Here is a 5433-nt window from a genome sequence, read left to right as displayed (position 1 = left end):
AAGGGTTGCTCTTAGTCGACCCCGCGCTACTGCTTTCAGTCGCCTGCGGAAGGAATGTGAACCATTTAGAAATTTGGCTTCATTAATTAGAATGCAACCATATGGAGCTAATTACGAGGGGGTGTATTCCTTACCAGAACAAGCTCAAGCGCCCTGGTCTTCGGATCCGTGGTAAGCTCCTTTGTTTTCGGGTCCTTCTTGTACCGGGCCCTGACAAAGTTCCTGGTCTGCTTGTCACCGTCTTTATCGAAGAGGGGCGGTAGGCCTTGCTCGGCACGGTCCGCCTCCTCCTTGTCCCATATAGGCTCCGCCACTCTGTAACCGCCGGGACCGAGTGTGTGTTCCCCTAAGTTCAGCTCCCGCATTTCTTTCCCCCACTTACTTGATTCGGAGTGTGCGGTGCTCGAGCAATTGGTCTGGAAGTCGTTGTAGTCATCTTCGGTGATCGAAGGATTTTTCTCCTTGATCTTCTCATAACTCTCACCTTTCTCGATCATTCTCTTCACATTGCTTTTCCAAGTAGACAGGGCCTTGCTCATCTTCGTGAGGGCAGCATTGTTCACTTTATTCCCTTTGAGGCTTGTGTTTTCAAATTCAGCGGGGAACTTGTATCGTTCGTGCAGCTTCGTGAAGAGGAGGTTGCGCAAATTCCCTCGGTCATCCAAAGCATGGTGAGACTGGATTTGGATGTTACTCCATGTGACTACTAGTGGTTGAGGTTTGCCAGGAATTTACAGGCAGCAAAGTAACATGCTCCGTATGTATGCTGCTCTATGACTCATAAGCACAAGATGCTTCCTTTTCTTACCCATGTTGTGCCATTGCATCACCAGATTACCTCCCACTAAACTACATTTCTTCCACTAAGAAAATGAGAAAAAGGAAAAACTATACTGCATTTCTGCACGAGTTCTTGTCTATGTTTGATAGTACTTGCTCCACTTACTCACTCAGTGACCTTCTACTATCCATAGTGGGAGACACAAAGTAACTTCCAAACAGTTCAGATCTACAGGCGAAATTCAAACCTGGAGTTCCGCGTATATCTGTGTTGACAGCTTCAAAGCTGATAGCACCAGTTCTCGATGCGTGCGCAAGGCCGAAATCAGCAACCTAAATATACAGGATCGAGGAGAAAATTTTCAGCATGAATCACAGCCTAAATGCCACAAAGCTAGAGGTTGTCAGCATGTCACAGGAGCGAACCTTGGCAACAAAGTTTTCGTCCAAAAGAATGTTGCTCGACTTGATGTCTCTGTGGCAGAGTGGAGGGTTACAGAAGAAATGGAGGTACTCCTGCAAGAACAAGGACACATCTTAATCTCAAAATAAAAGAAGAAGCACAGATCAGCATTCATCATCATGCAGAAAAATGTAATATCAAAGTAAGTTATCGACAGAAGCTGTCAAATGTCAGCAGACCTGACTAAAGGTAGCTCAAAAGTTCAATCATGAATTCAAATCACTAGGCAAACAGAACACTGGTATATACTGGCTAGCAAACAAGGTTATGGTAACCCCATCCAGAAAGTGAGAAAACACTGCCAAAGCCCCATGGTAACATGGTGGGTCCTGGTGGCTGGTGGTACCAGACCAAAGCCCCAGATTTTTTTGTTTGCTGAGCTAAATACATTTGGACATGTATCACTAGTCAACTTGCCATCTCTCAATGACTCAAACACAGAAAGTGCAAAAGGATATTTATGGAAATGTTAGGCCAAATGGGCCAAAATCAGGTCAACAGTGTCAAATACTCCAATACATAGCTGGACCACAGGCATGGGCATTCTCATACCTGTATTTTAGTGCTAATACTATTATTCCAGTACAGAACTAATTTGAGAATGACCAAATTTGTGGTCATACACTCTGCATTCTCAACATCAAGGTACTCCAATTCTAGGAGAACTAATTTGTGGCCATACAATTTTGGAGTTTCAGTTTCGTCAGACTATATATGAATTTAGTTCAACAAGTGTGTCAGTCCATCACAAAACATCACCAGAAGAATATATCACCAGAAGAATTTAGTTCAAGCTCGGGAATTGAATTCAAAGAGGAAGGAGGAGGCCGGAGGGGGAGGGAGAGGTGGGGCAGTACCTGAGGAGGCGGAGGAGGCCGGAGAGGACGAGGAGGAGGTCGGAGCGGCGCGGCGGTGGCGCGGACGAGGAGGAGGACGAGGACGACGGGGCGGCGTCGAGGCGTCGGGGCGTCGGGGCGGAGACGAGGACGACGGGGCGGAGAGGGGAAGGGGCAGCGGCGTCGGGGCGTCGGGGCAGAGACGAGGACGACGGGGCGGCGTCGAGGCGGCGGGGCAGCGGTGTCGGGAGAGGTGAGGGGAAGGGGATCGAGGGCGAGGGCGAGGGAGAGAGAGAGGATAGATTTGGGCCGGGGATAGGCGAGGGCGAGGGCACAATACTAATGGCGCACCACCCCTCGGTGCGCCATAAGTACATCCATACTAATGGCGCACCTCACCCTGGTGCGCCATTAGTAACTTTTTTTTTCCTGCTCGAGCCAACAGGTTATCTTCCACCTTACCTGATCCACACCAAGTCCCCTCTACTAGCTCGACTTGTCAGCAGCCAGTTCTCACACCAGGAGGTCCTGGGTTCGATTCCTAGGCTCCACAATTTTTTTATAATACAGTAATAATTTTTTATAAGACAGTAATTAATTTTTTATAAGACAGTAATAATTTTTTATAAGACAGTAATTAATTTTTTATAAGACAGTAATAATTTTTTTATAAGACAGTAATAATTTTTTTTAAAATATCATCAAACAGTAATGCCGATGGAGCGGGGGAGGGTGCGCGGGGTGCGGGGGGCCGGTGGACCGGGGGGTGCTCGGCGGCGAGGGGGACCGGATCTGGCGAGGTGGGATAGCTAGCGATCGAGATGGAGGGGGATCGAGATCGAGTGTCCATGAAATTTAAAAATATTCATGATAGTTCAAAAAGTGCCCATGAAATACAATCGAGAAATGAAGGCTACGATTTAAATACAATCGATCTTAGCTAGCTATCTGTTCACAATCTTCTTGCCCTTCTTTTTCGCAAATGGAGTTCTTCTGTGGAACGGACGTCCTTTAGGTAGGGTGGTCCTGCTTCTTCTTGTGGTGTATGCTGCTACTTCATCATCGTCGTCATGTTCGATTCTCGGGTCGCCGTACTTGTCGAAGTCTTGCTCATTGGCTACTCCATCCATTCCGATGATCTTCCTTTTGCCTCTCCTCACGACAACACGACTGGGCTTTGACGGGTCGGTAATGAAGAAGCATTGGTCCACTTGGGAAGCCAGTACCCATGGCTCATTTTTCGCGGTGACGTTTGCGCCTGCGGTCTTGGATTTGGCTTCGGGTATAACCATGGTGGTGAAATACCGGTCTTCTTTTAGGACGCTCTTGGCCCATCTGACACGGAACATCGGGACCTTCTCTCCAGCGTAGCTCAGCTCCCAGATCTCCTCCATCCTTCTGTAGTATTTGTCCTTGTCGTTACTGGTGTAGGATTCCATCGTTACCCCGGAGTTCTGATAACCATCGCTCTTCATGTCCTTGGCCTCGGTGTAGAATGTGTAGCCGTTGATATCGTACGCCTCATAGGTCATCAGGTTGTGCTCGGCGCCCTGTGACAAGGCGAATATGAGTTGTTCTTCCGCGGAAGAATCCTCATGTAAAGGGTACGACAGAAGCTTCTGCTTGAACCAACGCGTGAAACATGAGTTGTGCTCTTTGAGTATATCTCCGTCCGTCCTCTGTTGGCCTCGGTCATTGTACGTCTTCTTAATAAAGGTTTTGTGCTCTACCACCCAAGGATCGACCACGTCTATGTGTTGTAGCGCGACTAGGTTTGCTCTTTCAAAGTCGGCGAGTCGACCCTCGAAGTCGACATGCATTTCGCGGCGACCCTCACGGTGACCCCATCCAGCGAGCCTGCCGAGGTGCCTGTTGACGGGCAGACCAACGGGGTTCTCGATGCCTAGATAATTCGTGCAGTAGGAGATGCACTCTTCGGTCAGAAAGCCCCTGGCTATGCTTCCCTCTGGACGTGACATGTTGCGAACGTATCCTTTGATGACACCATTCATCCTTTCGAACGGCATCATGCTGTGTAGGAACGTCGGCCCGAGTTGGATGATATCGTCCACGATATGGACCAGCAGATGCACCATAACATCGAAGAATGCGGGCGGGAAGTACATCTCAAGCTCGCATAGTATCACCACGATCTCTTCCTGTAGCCTTATGAGTTGCCTCACGCCAACAGACTTCCGAGAGATGACGTCGAAAAATTTGCATAGGCCAAATAGCGTTTCACGGACGTGCGCGTCCATGATCCCACGGATTGCAACTGGAAGTATCTGCGTCATCAGCACGTGACAGTCGTGAGACTTCATCCCGCTGAACTTCAGCTTCGCTAGGTCTAGGTATCTGCTTATCTTCCCCGCGTAACCGTAAGGAAGTTTTACTCCTACGAGGCAGGTGAAAAACTGCTCGATCTCATCCTGACTTAGAGTGAAGCACGCGGGAGGGTAGTCATTTCCGGTCTTCTTGGCCTTTTTGCCTTTGCGACGACTTTCCGTGTCCTGCTTCGCCTCATCATCATCATATATAGCGTGAAGCTCCTGCCTGATGCCCATTGATTTCAAGTCTGCCCTTGCTTTCGGCCCATCTTTGGTCCTCTCTGGCATGTTGAGCAGGGTACCAAGCAGACTCTCGCACACGTTCTTCGTGATATGCATGACATCAAGGCTGCGAGACACACGGTGGATCTTCCAGTACGGCAAGTCCCAGAAAACAGACCTCGTTTTCCATACCTTCAGCAGCGGCTCTGGCGCCTTTCGCTTCTTTCCTGGCTCTGGCGCCTTTTGCTTCTTTCCCGGCAGTGGGCAGTCTTTCCAATTTTTCAACAGCTCGTCTATTTCCTCGCCGCTCCTCGTACGCGGGCGTCCTCGGGGTTCGGTTTCACCATCGAATAGATCCTTGCGTTTTCTCCACGGGTCATCGTCGCGAAGCCACCTTCGATGTCCCATGAACACGGTTTTCGAAGACCCGGGATCTCTATCTAGCTGGCGATACGTTGTGTCATCCATGCACCTGACGCATCCAGAAAATCCGTGGACCACCTGCCCTGCGAGATATCCGTAACCGAGATAGTCGTGCACCATCGTGAGCAGCGCGGCTCTCATAGGGAAATATTCTTTCTCTGCGGCGTCCCACGTATTGGCTGGCGTTTTCCACAGCGTGTCTAGCTCCTCTTTCAGCAGCCCCAGATATAGATTGATGTCGTTCCCTGGTTGTTTCGGTCCTTCGATTAGCATGCTGATGTGAATGTACTTCCTCTTCATGCACAACCATGGGGGAAGGTTGTACATCCACACAAACACAGGCCAGGTGCTATGTGTGCTTCTCTGGCTGCCAAACGGATTG

The 5433-nt window shown here is 49.4% G+C and overlaps 1 long non-coding RNA gene across 1 annotated transcript; it reads right to left on the bottom strand.

The window, feature by feature from the left end:
* Positions 1-854: 854 nt before the first annotated feature.
* LOC120965178 (uncharacterized) lies at positions 855-1513 on the bottom strand. Its single transcript, XR_005757527.3, has 2 exons — positions 1207-1513; positions 855-1113 (listed from the first exon to the last, which is right to left on the bottom strand). It is a non-coding gene; the product is annotated as an uncharacterized lncRNA (long non-coding RNA).
* Between the last annotated feature and the right edge of the window lie 3920 nt (positions 1514-5433).

Source organism: Aegilops tauschii, chromosome 1 (genome assembly GCF_002575655.3).
Source record: "Aegilops tauschii subsp. strangulata cultivar AL8/78 chromosome 1, Aet v6.0, whole genome shotgun sequence".
Taxonomy (NCBI): domain Eukaryota; kingdom Viridiplantae; phylum Streptophyta; class Magnoliopsida; order Poales; family Poaceae; genus Aegilops; species Aegilops tauschii.
This window is presented reverse-complemented; position numbering and strand designations above follow the sequence as displayed.